General features: G+C 50.0%; 1 long non-coding RNA gene across 2 annotated transcripts in view; it reads left to right on the forward strand.

The window, feature by feature from the left end:
* The window catches only part of LOC135970636 (uncharacterized), a 113,574-nt gene that overhangs the window by 72,553 nt on the left and 24,647 nt on the right, over positions 1–16,374 (forward strand). The window contains exons 3-5 of one of the 2 annotated variants that reach the window (XR_010586428.2): positions 5,751–5,884; positions 15,348–15,462; positions 15,551–15,744. This is a non-coding gene — a long non-coding RNA (uncharacterized lncRNA). The remainder of the gene's footprint in view (positions 1–5,750; positions 5,885–15,347; positions 15,463–15,550; positions 15,745–16,374) is intronic. The other variant, XR_012433836.1, reaches the window with a different exon arrangement.

The following is a 16,374-nucleotide window of genomic DNA, read 5'->3' on the forward strand; positions in this document are numbered from 1 at the left end:
TCCCACATATCCAGTCCATAAATGGCCGCCTTTGTGTCAGGCCAAACCTTTGCCTGGGCAGTTGTGGCCAGGGTGTGGGCTCCTATGCCCCAGCAGTGCACGGGAGTGCCTGTGGGGGCTGTGGGCATAGCTCACGCTCAGAGACAGCAGGGCGGGCTGTCGATCCGTCGCAGAATGTGAGCGGTTTTCATAGAGGGAAGATGGCACTAACACAGTTAATTTGTCCAGCAAACAGCACCTGCCCGTCACGTCTCACATGCCACTCAGTGAGGGCCAACTGCAGGCCACGTTGTACAATCCTGGAAGGTTGTGGTGCCCTCAGTCTCCACATTATTCGGGTTTCCCTGGTGGATGACACTCTCTTCTCACTGCCCATCTGCCCCCAGGCACTGACATTCCTGTGTGTGCTCCCCAATCCCGTGACTAAAACCTGCCCTCAGCATTTCTATAGAGGATGTTCACTGCAGCATTGGACGCAGTAGAGAAAGATTAGGACCAGCTTACATGTCCAGAGTGAGGGGAGTGGTTACCTATGATTATGTATCTTTCTATGACTGTGCCTGTATGAGGGGACTTCATAAAGTTTGTGAGAAAATGGGATTAAAAGATACAAATAAAAAATATAAACTTATTTCTTAACATAAGCTCCATCAAGTACAAAATACTTCTGTAAGTGATAATGCCAGCCATGTAGTCCATCCCTAAAGAACTGAGCGTCCTGGGACTTTCAGTGTGTCAATGCAGTCTTTTGAATACTATTAACTGAAGAAAAATGGTTCCCTTTTACATATTTTAAAATTTATTTTATTTATTTATTTGAGACAGATTCTCACTCTATTGCCCAGGCTAGAGTTAAGTGGAGTAATCTCGGCTCACTGCAACCTCCACCTCCCAGGGTCAAGCAATTCTCGTGCCTCAGCCTCCCGAGTAGCTGGGATTACAGGAACCTGCCACCATGCCCAGCTAATTTTTGTATTTTTGGTGGAGATGGAGTTTCATCATGTTGGTCAGGCTGGTCTCAAACTCAAAATCCCAAAGTGCTGGGATTACAGGCGTGAGCACTTTGGGAGGCCGAGGCCGGCAGATCACCTGAGGCCAGGAGTTCGAGACCAGCCTGGCCAACATGAAACCCAGTCTCTACTAAAAATACAAAAAATTAGCTGGGCGTAGTGGAGGGCACCTGTAATCCCAGCTACTCAGGAGACTGAGGCAGGAGAATCGTTTGAACCTGGGAGGCGGAGGTTGCAGTGAGCTGAGATTGTGCCGTTATACTCCAACCTGGGCGACAGGGCGAAACTGTCTCCAAAAAAAGGAACAAAAAGAAGTTATAAGGAGCCACACTGAGATGTCTGATGATTTCCCATGGAAACTCTTGAAAACTTGCCCTTGTGTGATGAGAGGAAGGAGCAGGAGCATTGTTGTGGTGGAGAAGGACTCCCTGGTGAAGCTTTCCCAGGTGTTTGTCTGCAAAAGCTTTGGTGAACTTTTTCAAAACACTCTCATAATTAACAGATGTTATTGTGATTTGGCCTTCCAGAAAGTCAACAGGCAAAATGGCTGGAGCATCTCAGAAAACAGTTGTCATGATCTTTGCGCTTTTATTTATTTATTTATTTATTTTTTGAGACAAAGTCTTGTTCTTTTCACCCAGGCTGGAGTGCAATGGTGCGATCTCGGCTCACTGCAACCTCCATCTCCCAGGTTCAAGTGATTCTCCTGCTTCCACCTCCTGAGTGGCTGGGATTACAGGCACCTGCCACCACGCCCGGCTAATTTTTGTATTTTTAGTAGAGATGGGGGGTTTCAATAGGTTGGCCAGGATAGTCTCGAACTCCTGACCTCAGGTGATCCACCTGCCTCGGCCTCCCAAAATGCTGGGATTACAGGTCTTTGGGAGTACAGGCATGAGCCACCGCGCGTGGCCGCTCTTTTATTTTTATTTTTTGAGACAGTATCTCACTTTGTCACCCAGGCTGGAGTACAGTGGCATGAACATGGTTCACTGCAGCCTTGACTTCCCAGGCTCAAGTGATCCTCCCACCTCAGCCTCCCAAGTAGCTGGGACTACAGGCACATGCCAGCATGCCTGGCTAATTTTTGTATTCTTTGTAGAGATGGAGTTTCGCCATGTTACCCAGGCTGGTCTCGAACCCCTGAGCTCAAGCCATCCACCCACCTTGACCTCCCGGAGTGTGGGATTACAGGCCTGAGCCACCGCCCCCAGCTGATCTTCACTCTTGATGGTCCACGTTTGCTTTTTCACCTCTTGGTAGCCATTGCTTTAATTGTGCTTTGTCTTCAGGATCGCACTGGTAAAAGCCCTGTTTCATCTCTCGTTCCTGTTACAGTTATTTGAAGAAATGCTTCAGGATCTTTTTTTTTTTTTTGAGATGGAGTCTCACTGTATCACCCAGGTTGGAATGCAGTAGCATGATCTCGGCTCACTGCAACCTCCGCCTCCTGGGTTCAAGTGATTCTCTTGCCTCAGCTTCCCAGGTAGCTGGGATTACAGGCACCCACCACCACGCCCGGCTAATTTTTGTACCTTTAGTAAAGACGGGGTTTCACCATGTTGGCCAGGTTGGTCTCAAACTCCTGACCTGAAGTGATCCGCCCGCCTCTGCCTCCCAAAGTGCTGAGATTACAGGCATGAGCCACCGGCCCGGCTGCTTCAGCGTCTTGATCCCACTTGTTTGAAATTTCCATTGAAAGCCCTGCTGTTGTCTGCAGCTGATCTGGGCACAGTGGCTTCTGGGCACAAACTTTGGAGTAGAAAGTTTGCTCACCTCTAATTTTTCAGTCAGAACTATTTAAGGTGTTTCAGTCAGAACTATTTAAGGTGAACCAGTTGAGATGTCAGTGGTGTTGGTTGTTGTTGCTGCTGTAAATCATTGGTTCTTTTCAATTAGGGTGTGTACAAGATTAATTCTTCACAAATTGCTGTGGATGGGCTGCTGCTGCAGGTTCCATCAGCCTTGTTTTGTCCCTTCTTAAAATGAGTCGGCCGGGCGCGGTGGCTCATGCCTGTAATCCCAGCACTTTGGGAGGCCGAGACAGGTGGATCACCTGAGGTCAGGAGTTTGAGACCAGCTTGGCCAACCTGGTGAAACCCCATCTCTAGGCTGGGTGAGGTGGCTGTGGCTTACACTTGTAATCCCAGCACTTTGGGAGGTTGAGGTGGGTGGATCCTGAGGTCAAAAATTCAAGACCAGCCTGGTCAACATGGTGAAACCCCATCTCTAGTAAAAATATGAAAATTAGCCAGGCGCGGTGGCGGGTTCCTGTAGCCCCAGCTACTTGGGAGGCTGAGTGAAACCCCGTCTCTACTAAAAATACAAAAATTAGCCAGACGTGGTGACGCATTCCTGTAGCCCCAGCTACTTGGGAGGCTGAGGCAGGAGAATCGCTTGAATCCGAGAGGTGGAGGTTGCAGTGAGCCGAGATCGCACCATTGCACTCTAGCCTGGGAGACAGAGCGAGACTCTGTCTCAAAAAAAAAAAAAAAAAAAAAAAAAAGAAGAAGAAGAAGAAGAAGAAAAGAAATCCCGTCTCTATTAAAAATACAAAAATTAACTGGGCGTGGTGGTGGGTGCCTGTAATCCCAGCTACATGGGAGGCTGAGGCAGGAGAATCACTTGAACCTGGAAGGTGGAGGTTGCAGTGAGCCGAGATCGCGCCACTGCACTCCAGCCTGGGTGACAGAGCGAGACTCCATCTCGAAAAAAAAAAAAAAGAGAGAAAAAGAAAAAGAAATTATCCACTTGTATAATAAACTGCTGATTTTGGGGGGGCATTTTCCCCATACACTTCTTGTAAAGCATCAGTGATTTCACCATTCTTCCACCCAAGTTTTACCATAAATGTGACATGTGTTCTTGCTTCAGTTTTAGCGGAATTCATGTTTCTCTGAAAGGAGCTCTTTTCAAACTGAGATCTTATCTTTCTTAGTGCCTAAAACTAGTTTTTTGTTTTTACTTCTGTTTTTGTTTTTGAGACAGGGTCTCACTCTGTCACCCAGGCTGTAGTGCAGTGGCACGATCATGGCTCACTGCAGCCTCGACCTCCTGGGCTCAAGTGATCCTCCCACCTCAGCCTTCCAAGTGTCTGGGACCCCAGGTAAACACCACCATGCTTGACTAATTTTTAAATTTTATGTAGAAAGGGGATCTCCTTATATTGCCCAGACTGGTGTCGACCTCCTGGGCTTAAGTGACTTATCCTCCTTGGCCTTCCAAAGTGTTGGGATTATGGGCGTGAGCCACTGTGCCCCGCTGCCTAAAACTAGATCTTCTTTGGCCATGTTATAACTTTAGTATGACCCTATTTTGATGCAAAAGAAAAATTGAAATTCATGCAGGTATTTTCATACTACACATTTTTTTTTTTTTTTTTTTTTGAGGCGGAGTCTCGCTCTGTCGCCCAGGCTGGAGTGCAGTGGCACGATCTCGGCTCACTGCAAGCTCCGCCTCCTGGGTTTACGCCATTCTCCTGCCTCAGCCTCCAGAGTAGCTGGGACTACAGGCGCCCGCCACCACGCCCGGCTAGTTTTTTGTATTTTTAGTAGAGACGGGGTTTCACCATGTTAGCCAGGATGGTCTTGATCTCCTGACTTCGTGATCCACCCGCCTCGGCCTCCCAAAGTACTGGGATTACAGGCTTGAGCCACCGCGCCCGGCCTTTATGAACTTTTTGAAGACCTTTTATATACATTAAAACTATATGCACAAGAACATTTAATGACATGGTACAATAATAAAGGAAAGTTCTCATTTTGGCATCATTAATATGTGTATATAAGAAGGTGCCTGTGTATATACATTTATACACTGTACATAATTTACATAGAAAAAGACTGGAAAATTTTATATCAATATGATAGTTGTGGTTATCTCTGGGTGATTTTTTTTAATTAAAAAATTTTGGGGGGCCTATGATCCCAGCTTTTTGGGAGGCTGAGGTGGGTGGATCACCTGAGGTTGGGAGTTCGAAACCAGCCTGACCAACATGGAGAAACCCCATCTCTACTAAAAATACTAAATTAGCCGGGCATGGTGGCATGGACCTGTAATCCCAGCTACTCGGGAGGCTGAGGCAGGAGAATCACTTGAACCTGGGAGTCAGAGGTTGAGGTGACCCGAGATCGCACCATTGCACTCCAGCCTGGGCAACAAGAGCAAAACTTCGTCTCAAAATAAATAAATAAATAAATAAATAAATAAAATAAAATAAAACAAAACATTCTTTTGGCTAGGTGTGGTGGCACACCCCTATAATACCAGCACTTTGGGAGGCTGAGGTGGGAGGATTGTTTGAGGCTAGGAGTTTGAGACCAGCCTGGGCAACATAGTGAGACCTCGTCTCTACTGAAAACTAATGAGTAGGCCGGGCGCGGTGGCTCAAGCCTGTAATCCCAGCACTTTGGGAGGCCGAGACGGGCGGATCACGAGGTCAGGAGATCGAGACCATCCTGGCTAACACGGTGAAACCCCGTCTCTACTAAAAAATACAAAAAAAAAACTAGCCGGGCGCGGTGGCGGGCGCCTGTAGTCCCAACTACTCGGGAGGCTGAGGCAGGAGAATGGCGTGAACCCGGGAGGCGGAGCTTGCAGTGAGCTGAGATCTGGCCACTGCACTCCAGCCTGGGCGGCAGAGCGAGACTCCGTCTCAAAAAAAAAAAAAAAAAAAAAAAAAAAAAAAAAAAAAAACTAATGAGTATATTTTTAACACTTTTTTTTTTTTTTTTTTTGTAGAGATAATGTCTTGCTATATTGCCCAGGCTGGCCTCGAACTCTTGGGCTCAAGTGATCCTCCTGCTTCAGCGTCCTGAGTAGTTGGGACTATAGGTGTGTACCACCATACCTGTCTTCTGGGTGATACTTTATAAGTAAGTATTATTTTTGTTTTTTTATTTATGCTTTTCTCTTTTTTCCACATTTTCTACAAGAAATGTGTTACTTTTATAATCAGGAAAACCATACCCATAAATATTATCAACTTTTAAAAAAGCCAAACCACGTCCTCACAAAAGAAAATTACAACTTATTTTTTTTTTTTTTTTTTTTTTTGAGACGGAGTCTCGCTCTGTCGCCCAGGCTGGAGTGCAGTGGCGCGATCTCGGCTCACTGCAAGCTCCGCCTCCCGGGTTCACGCCATTCTCCTGCCTCAGCCTCCCGAGTAGCTGGGACTACAGGCGCCCACAACCGCGCCCGGCTAATTTTTTGTATTTTTAGTAGAGACGGGGTTTCACCGTGGTCTCGATCTCCTGACCTTGTGATCCGCCCGCCTCGGCCTCCCAAAGTGCTGGGATTACAGGCGTGAGCCACCGCGCCCGGCTAACTTATTTTTTTTACTATCCCATACTTTTTTCCTTTTTTTTTTGAGACGGGGTTTCGTTCTTGTCGCCCAGGCTGGAGTACAATGGCATGATCTTGGCTCACTGCAACCTCTGCCTCCTAGCTTCAAGAGATTCTACTGCCTCAGCCTCTTGAGTAGCTGGGATTATAGGTGCACGCCACCAGGCTCAACTAATTTTTGTATTTTTAGCAGAGATGGGGTTTCGCCATGTTGGCCAGGCTGGTCTCCAACTCCTGACCTCAGGTGTTCTGCCCACCTCAGCCTCCCAAAGTGCTGGGATTACAGGCATGAGCCACTGCACCTGACTTCCTATAATCTTAAAGGATTCACAATTTCCATGTATTTTCAGGGAAAATGAAATTTTCTGTTGAAGGAATGATGTCGAATGGTGGAATTTTGGGTATCAGTGATCTGATGAAAAGGTGTCTGAAGGGTGGCAAAGCCTCCTGGTTGCTTTGAAATCAAACCCCAGAGGCCTCCTTCTCTGGTCTGGCTGGAGCGAGATTGTAAGGGTGACCAGAGGTGGAGCCAGTAAAAGTGTCCCGAGTGGGTGGAGCCGGGAAACTCCCCAGAGTGCCTTGTCACCAACATATTTCATACTTAAAAAGAATGAGAGTGAAATGGACATTTATGTTTTCAATCAAAACAGTGACGGAGTTTTTGTTTCCCCTCTTGGGAAAACCCTGCACCACTCCTTCTAAAGGAAGGAGAAGAAGAGAGAAGGCATCTTAGTAACTGCTACTGTTATGACCTTGGATGGGGAGGGAAGAGATGACAAGGAGAAGACAGGAGCATTTGCTTATCAACTTTTGTACTTTATACAGTTAAAAAGAGACAGCACTAGGTCAGGTGCGGTGGCTCACGCCTGTAATCCCAGCACTTTGGGAGGCCAAGGCGGGAGGATCACGAGGTCAGGAGTTTGAGACCAGCCTGGCCAACATGGTGAAACCCCCATCTCTACTAAAAACAGAAAAATTAGTGAGGCGTGGTGGTGTGCATCTGTAATCTCAGCTACTCAGGAGGCTGAGGCAGGAGAATTGCTTGAACCCAGGAGGCAGAGGTTGCATTGAGCCAAGATCACGCTATTGCACTCCAGCCCAGGCGACAGTGCGATACATCATTTCAGGGGTGGGGGGAGGAAATAAAAAAAGACAGCACTATGGGTGATTTTTATTTTTTTATTTTTTATTTTTTAATTTTTATTTTTATTTATTTTTTTGAGATGGAGTCTCGCTCTGTCTCCCAGGCTGGAGTGCAGTGGCCGGATCTCAGCTCACTGCAAGCTCCGCCTCCCGGGTTCACGCCATTTTCCTGCCTCAGCCTCCCGAGTAGCTGGGACTACAGGCACCCACCACCTTGCCTGGCTAGTTTTTTGTATTTTTTAGTAGAGACGGGGTTTCACCGTGTTAGCCAGGATGGTCTCGATCTCCTGACCTCGTGATCTGCCCGTCTCGGCCTCCCAGAGTGCTGGGATTACAGCCTTGAGCCACCGCCCCGGCAAAGATTGGGTGATTTTTATTTCATGCATATGTGGGGTTTTTTGGTAGTCCTCAGTTTGTCTGTTATGAATACAAGATACTTTTGTAATCAGGGGTAAAAATGTCATAATGAAAGGGCCAAACCGATGTGGTTGGGCCATCCTGCTGCTCTGTCTGCAGGCCACTGACCGCCTTCACTCTGGGCGAGAATCCTCAGGCCCACTTGGGCAAGAGTGAGTAACAGGGCAGAGAGCAAGCAGCCTTGGTCCCCTGCCTGGCCCACTCCAGCCCCTCTGGCCTAATGCATCTCTAACCCCCTGGACAGCAGACCTGCTCGGCTCCTGTAGATGGCATGGCCCTGTGTCCCCCAGCCTGACCCTGTCTGTGCCTCCCTGCATGGTGCCAGCTGCCAGGTCTTTCTGCTTAGCTGGACTCTGGCCTGACCCTCCTGACCAGCCCTTTCCAGAGGCTAGAAATACCCCCACGTGACACTCACTGGCACATGGTGTTTGGTTGAGTATTCATCGCAGCAACTGCAATCTCAAGAAAGGCGCCTGCAGCCTTCAGGACTGTCTGGAGTTTATTTGGCTGCGATGATCGAGGCTTGCCCTCTCAGCAGCAGGTGAACACAGCACAAGACCAACAGAGAACCACGAGCGAGATAGGGTGCCCAGCCCCAGTTTACCAGGCCACCTGCAAAGGCAACACAGACTTTGGTGTCCTGAGACACCTGTTAAGTCCTGCCTCCGGGAATTGTAATCCCAGTTGCATGATCTTAAACACATCCCTCCGATCTGTAAAATAGAGATGATGATGATCTTTTTTTTTCTGAGACGGAGTTTCGTTCTTGTTGCCCAGGCTGGAGTACAATCGGCTTGCTGCAGACTCCACTTCCTGGGTTCAAGCGATTCTCCTGCCTCAGCCTCCTGAGTAGCTGGGATTACAGGCGTGTGCCACCATGCCCGGCTATTTTTTTAATTTTTAGTAGAGAAGGAGTTTCTCCATGTTGGTCAGGCTAGTTTCGAACTCCCAACCTCGGGTGATCCATCCACCTCGGCCTCCCAAAATGCTAGGATTACAAGCGTGAGCCACCGCACCCGGCCGATAATGATCTTTTTTATCCAGTTACTCCATCGGGAGCACATAGGCTAATGTATGTGAAAATGCTTTATGAGCTGAAAGTGCTTAAATGGTATTTCCTGTGAAAATTCATCATGGTGCTTTGAAAAGTTGTTTTATTTATTTATTTTAAATATTTATTTGTTTATTTATTTTGAGACAGAGTTTTGCTCTTGTTGCCCAGGCTGGAGTGCAATGGCGTGATCTCGGCTCACCGCAACCTCCGCCTCCCAGGTTCAAGCAATTCACCCAAGTAGCTGGGATTACAGGCACCCGTCACCTCTCCCGGCTAATTTTTTGTATTTTTAGTAGAGACAGGATTTCACCATGTTGGCCAGGCTGGTCTTGAACTCCTGACCTCAGGAGGTCCGCCTGCCTTGGCCTCCCAAAGTGCTGGGATTACAGGCTTGAGCCGCCTTGTGGGCCTATGTATTTACTTTAAATCAACTAGTTTGATTTAAAGTGTTTGATACCCACTAACTGCATGTGCCCAGCATTGTGCTTAATTCTTCCAGCAAGTCAAGAAATACAAGATGAGTATGGCTTGTTGCCAAGGAACTTATGCTCAATTGGAGGAAATGGAGCACTCCTGTTGAAAGCCCATTTCCTTTCTGTCAATGAGAGGGAGCACTCAGACTCTTGTAAATCAGTTTCTATCACTGGGCCTAGTTTCAGCTGTGAAAAGGAAATGGCGATGCCTGCCTATAATTCCAGTATCTGGGGAGGCCGAGGCAAGAGGATTGTTTGAGCCCAGAAGTTTGAGATCAGCCTGGCCCACGTGATGAAATCCTGTCTCTACAAAAAAATACAAAAATTTACCGGGTGTGGCCATGTGCGCCTCTGGTCCCAGCTACTCGAGAGGCCAAGGTGGGAGGGTCACTTGAGCCTGGGAGGTGGAGGCTGCCCCTGTCACCAGGCCCTGGTGTGTGAGCCGGAAGCACCAAGACCGTCCCCTGTCAATGCAGACAACAGCAGGAGAGAATGAGCTATGCAAATGGTCCTGGCTGAGCCCGAAGGAGCGCAGGACTCGGGAAGTGTTGCTTCCCCCAGTAGCAGGGCCTAGGGGCACCTGCCTGGGCTAAGTCTTCTCCACAGGGAGCAGGAGGCTCTGCAAGCCAGCCGCCCTGTCTCTCCTCCTCCTCCGGGCCTGCCACCCTCTCCACACACAGCAGGGTCTGTGGGGGTGGAGGCTTTTTCCAGACATGTATTTAAGTGAGGAGAGAAAACAAGGCGAGTCGCCTGGGATTTGCCAAGTCAGTAGGCAGGAACACAACCCAGGAGGCCAGAAATAAGACGCTGGTGAGGGTCACCCTGCTGTCCGTAGCTGGGGACGGTTTATAGCCCGTGCGGAACGCTTTATAATCACACTTTTGTCTGAGGATGGCCCTTGATCCCCGGGTGTTGCTCTCCTGGTTGGAAGGTAGCAGAGCCCTGATTGTGGGCAGTGAGTAATGGTGACTCAGGGAAATTCACAAGGACACAGGGAACACCCCCAAAGTCATCCAGGGACATGCCCTGGTTCCCCCTGCCGGTCAGGGAGCCAGAAGTTCTGGTCCCCTTTGTGAAGGAGGAATTTCTAAAGTTTTCTCTGGAACTTTGGCAGAATTCTACAGAACCTTTCAGGGGAAGCATTAAGCTTTGAGAATTTTTGGGGGGGAAATTACTAAAAAATTTAAGGCTTTGTATCTATTTATGAATTAGCTTCTTTTCTCTCTCTTTTTAAAATTTTTAATGTATTTATTTTTATTTATTTATTTGTTTATTTATTTTGAGACCAGGTCATGAGACTGGCTAATTTTTTTATTTTTGGTGGAGACACGGTTTCACCATGTTGCCCAGGCTGGTCTCGAACTCCTGGCCTCAAGTGATCAACCCACCTTGGCTTCCCAAAGTGCTGGGATTATAGGCATGAGCCATCGCACCCGGCTTTCTTTTCTCTTTTAGCTCCTAATTATATTTGTCTCTTATTCTTATTGGGCATTTGTTACCTTGTATGACAAACGATTCTCTAGAAAACAAATTATGACAATAATAATAACAGCTAACATTTATTCACCCCTTATGACATGCCAGGTACTGGTCTCTCCGTGTATTTTTGTGTTTCATCAAATCTACAGTTCCATCAATCATTAGACGTAGTGTTATTTGTGTACCTCTAAACGATGCAGCCGATTAATCCTTGACATGCCATTGATTTTCAGACTCACGCTGATTTCAGAAATGTTAAAATGGAGATCAATTTTAATCATCTTAGAATCCATGAAATGCAGTAATTAAATCTCAGTTACCATCCTTGCCTTACGGATGGTAAACTGAGGGACAGAGAGGTTGAGTAAATCTGTCCCAATGTTACCCAGCAAGTATGTAGTGGAGATGACAGCTGAACCCAGAGTTGGGCTCCAAAGCCTGTGCTCATAACCACTGTACTACATTGTGCCTAAGGAAGTCATATCACCGGCAAGACAGGAGGAAGGACACAAAATAACAGAGGGAAAGCTGGACCCACCCTCCACTCCCTTCTCACTATCTCCAGGGCCAGTGGTCACCAGGTCCTGTTGATGTCTCTTCCAAAAGCTTCTCCCAGATCGTGCTCCTCCTCTTGCTCCCAGCAGCTGACTCGCTGGTTCTATCCTTCCTTGCATCTGCTTGGACTATTGCAGTAGCCTCTAAGCTGCTGCCCACCTCCAGCCCCGCCCACTCCCCCAACATAGACGCTGGAGTGACAGTCATCTTCCTAAAATGTGAGTCTGATCTTGTTATTCTGCTTGGAAGCGTCTGAGGGATCCAAATCCTACTGCACATTTGCTTGCACCCGTGGCAGCCTCTGTTCTAGGCAAACCCCAACATGGTCCAAAAGCCCTTGTGGAGGCCATGGTCTCACAGAGAAGCAAGACCCCACAGTGGGCAGTTATGATACAATGTGAAACACGCTTCAGCGGGGGGCATGCTGGGCCCATGGGAGGAGCCCCTGCTCTGGGACCTCAGGGACCGCTTCATAATGTCTAAGCCAAGACTGCCAGGATGCATGGGAATTTACCAGGTAAAGGACAGTGAGGATTTCCAGGCAGAAGGAAGAGCAGTGCAAAGGTCCAGAGTAAAGAGAGAGGTCGGAGCATGGAGTGTCAGCTGGGGCACCATCCCGGCTGAGCCTGGAAGAGGACAGGCTGAGGTGGGTTGAGTGAGGCTGGCACCTTTCTCTTTCAGCCTCAGCTCCTTTCTGCTTCTCTTCCCACCAAATCCCCCTGCAGCAGGTACTTGTGTCCTGAACAGTCTTCCTCCTCTTCACATGTGCTCCACAGGCACCTCACCCGTGCCCAGCAAACTCATGCACCCAGACCCTGCTAGAAGGTAGCCTCCCAGAGAAAACCCCCCTGACCCTTGGGTTATGGCTCCGAGCTCCACGCTGGGCAGAAGAAGACTGAGGGGCTGCTCTCAGGTTCAACTGGGGGATTTGGGAGCATTTTGACAGAAACCAACTGAGAAAAAGCCAAAGTTCTTACAAAGGCCTGTAAGACCCCACAAGTCTGCACCGCCTCCACCTCTCTGACCCCATCTTCTGCCACCTGCCTTGTTGCCAGCTTGCTTCAGCTACGCGTCCCCTGGCTGTTCCTGAAACCACCCCGACTTCCACTCCCACCTCAGGGCCTTTGTCCTCGCTGATTGCTGGTACAGCTTATTTCTCCCTCATCTGCACAGCTCCCTTCTTTACCTCCACCTTCATCAGATTTTGCTCAAATACCACATTCTCAGAAAGGCCCGCCCTGAACACCCTATTTAAAGGCATGGCCCCCATCTCACACTCTTCCTGGCTTTATTTTTCTCCACAGCACTCACCAGCTTCTACAGCTTATGTGATTCACTTATTTATTTGTTTACTGTCTGACTTTTCCCACAAGAATGTGAGTTCCAAGAGGGCAGGGATTTGGGTCTGCCTGGTTCACTCTGTAGCCCCAGCACCTCACCCAGTGCCTGGCATACAGTAGGTGCTCAGTAAATATTTGTTAGTCAAATGAATGAATTCTGAGCTCTGACTGTGTGCCTGGCACGCTCTGCCCTGGACACCATGGAGGACGGGGAGCTGAGGGAATGAGGTCTCTCCCCCTCTGAGGGTGCTGGCTGAGCTGGTTCCAGCGGGCAGTGGGACAGGTCCCTGACAGCCAGGTGAGTCCGGGTGAATCACCGCTAATGAGATGGGGAGGGCCACGCCAAGCAGCTTCCCACACAGGCAGCCGACAGGTCACTGCCTGTCGCCAGGAAACTCCTCAATAAGGATTGAACAGGACCCTGGGCTGGGGTGGAGGAAGTGCCCGCCTCTCCTGGAGACCCCACCCATTCCTGAGGACTGAGTCGGCTCACCTGGGCTCCCCCACCCCCCAGGCCTTGGCAAGACGCTGGTTTCTCAACCTGGCCCGAGATTTCCTTCCTAAAAGGAGTTTCGCTCGCTCAGCCCCACGCCCCTCCCGGGCAGGACCTGTTTGTCAGCCAGCCCTGTCTGGGTCCCTGAGACTACACAGGGAGGACAGCTGAATCTGGAAAACCCTGGGACCTCCCCGGCCCCAGCAGCCCATAGGAGGGTCGGTAGACCAGAGCTTATTCAGGGTATGGACAGACCAATGGGGCTCATTAAACCCAATAGGACAGCGTGGGGTGGCCGCCGTGACCACATTCCACTCACCCCGCCGGAGCCTGGGACCCACTAGAGTGCCCTGAGCCCAGGCCAAATGACCATCCCAGGGCAGGGCATGGCTGTCTCATCGGCACAATGGGCAAAGCCTCCTGCCCTGTGGGTGGCTGAGGGCTGGGATGAGATCATGGGTACACACAGTGAGGAATGCAGGTGGGCAGCCAGGCCTCCACCCCACAGCTCAGAAGATGTGGCCGATGTGGCCCGGGTCTGGGGAGGAAGCTGTCCAGCCCTTGGCCCACAGTGAACTTGGCCAGTCCAGCACCACCTTCCTCCCTTCCTCCGGGAGGGGGGGCACTTGAGGCCCCACCAGGCCCTCCTGCCCCAGAACCCAAATAGCCCCTTGCTGAATTGCCTCACCCCAGCCATCTGTGCAGACCTAAAGCCGCCACCTGTAGTTACTCACATCATACTCATACGTCGATAGCGTTCAACAAATGTATGTGGTCAGTCATCAGGCGTCCCAGGAGCACTCCTGGCTGCCGGGCACGGGGTGGGACCAACGACGCAAAGGCGGTGGGGCAGGCCCCATCTCAAGGGGGACACAGTTTGGGGAGGGTAGTCACACAAATATAGCTTTCATAAAAACACCAGCAGGGCGCGTGCGCGCGCGCGCGCGCGCACACTCACACACACACACACACACACACACACACACACACACACACACACACAATCTATGATGGGCTCCCCGGGGGCTCAGAGAAAGGAGTGGTTGGCCTGGCAAGGTGAGGTGTCAGGTGGAGCCTCGTGGGAGAGCTGCAGCTTGAGCAGGGCTGTCCCTGTGCCTGGCTGACCTGCCTTTGTCATGTAATCCTCACAACAGCCCTGTGAGGCCAACAGCACAGGGGTCACCATGCCCATGTTATGGGTGAAAAACCAAGGTTCGAAGAGGTGAAGTGACTTGCCCAAGGCCTCACTGATGGTGAGTGGCAGGGGTTTATCTGGAATTCCAGTTTCCTGACCCCCATGCCGTGGTCTCTCCTGCTCTGCTGTGAGTTCCTTTCCCTCTTCATGTGTCCATTTGTACAGCGAATCCAACCTGGCTACTTACTAAGTGCCAGGCAGTATCTGCAAGCTGGGGACCTTAGAGACAGTAAGGTATCACCCAGGCAGGGGAAGCCACATGCACATACCCAGACAGTGCAATCTCCCATTCAAGTCAACATTCAGCAGATGTACGGTGGAGCACCGACTGGGAGCCAGGCGGCACGGCAGGTGCCGGGGATGCAGCAGTGAACGAGACAGACAGAGTGCGGCCCTGTGGAGGCTTTCTTCTACTGGAGAGGGCAGAGAATAATCGCAGAGTGAGGAAGCACGATGCAGGATGATGGAAGAGAGAGGGGCCCGGGCGCTCCTTCAGACGGGCTGATCAGTGAGGGCCTTCCCAGAGCAGGTCCTATTTGCTTGTAGTTGTTTTGAGATGACAGTTGAGCAGAGGAGCCCTGTGGATACCTGAGGAAATATGCCAGGCAGGAGTAATGTCAAGTGCAAAGGCCCTGAGGCAGGAATGCACTTGGAGGTGTTCTGAGGAGCACCAGGGAGCTGAGTGGGTGCAGGGGAGTGGCAGGACATTAGGTAAGGGAGGTGATGGGAGTACGGGAGGCACAGGTCCTAAAGGCTTGGTGGGTCATAGTAAGGGCTTTGCTTTTACCCCGCATGAAAGAGCCACTGGACGGTTGTGAGCTCAGGACTGACCTGATGTACCCTAGGTTTTGAAAGGATCTCTCTGGCTGCTATGGAGAACACACTCTATGGAGAACAGACTCTAAGGGGGCAAGTGACGGAGAGGCAGAGAATCCAAGAGGTGGCTACTGAGATAACCAGGTGAGAGGTGGGCCAGGGTAGTAGTGGAGTGGGGAGCTGTGGTGACATTCAGGATGTGGAGTTTTTAAAATTAATTAATCTGTTACAGGTGAAGTCTCACTCTGTTGCCCAGGCTGGAGTGCAGTGGCACGACCATAGCTCACTGCAGCGTTGAACTCCTGGGTTCAAGCGATCCTCCCTCAGCCTCCTGAGTAGCTGGGACCACAGGTGTGCACCACCATCCCCAACTGGGGATGTTTTGAAGGTAGCCCCAACGGTACTGGCAGACATCCTGGACATGAGGTATGAAAGAAAGTGAGGGCTGAAGAATAATCCTGGCTCCAAGAGCAGGAGGGCAGCTCTGCCCAGGTCATGCTTGGCCTGAGGTGCCACATCTAACTGGAGTGTGGCATGGGACATGGCACTCTGCAGGTTGACCAATGTGGAGTTTGGACAGTGTTGGGCCCTTCTTCCCTGCCTGGGTGCTTGGGCCTCCTCGTTTAATCTCAGATGTCATGAATTGGGCTAAACAGGGTTTCATGTGAGTTGGGCTGAGCAGGCTGTCGTCTCCCTCCCACCCTGGGTGGAACCGTCAGCCGGCACATTTTTGGAAAGCATTTTGTCCATATGTATCAGGAGTTTTAAACTTTGATGCCCTTTGACCCAGTGAATCCCTTGCAAGGAAGTTCCTCTGGGGAAGCCATCTGAAATGCAGGCAGTGCTGACGCATCAAGCCCTTCACAGGGAGTTGTTTATCATCACCAAATAAATAAATACACAGCCTGCATGTCCAACAGTAGGGAGTGTTTAAGTCAAGCAGATATAGTCTGGCACCTTGTACTGGATTGTTGTGCTGTGCTTAAATTCACATTTCTGAGAGTTTTAACATCAAAGGACAACACTTATGCTACGATGTCAAGTGGATACCATGGT

The sequence above is a fragment of the Macaca fascicularis genome, chromosome 4 (genome assembly GCF_037993035.2).
Source record: "Macaca fascicularis isolate 582-1 chromosome 4, T2T-MFA8v1.1".
Lineage (NCBI taxonomy): Eukaryota > Metazoa > Chordata > Mammalia > Primates > Cercopithecidae > Macaca > Macaca fascicularis.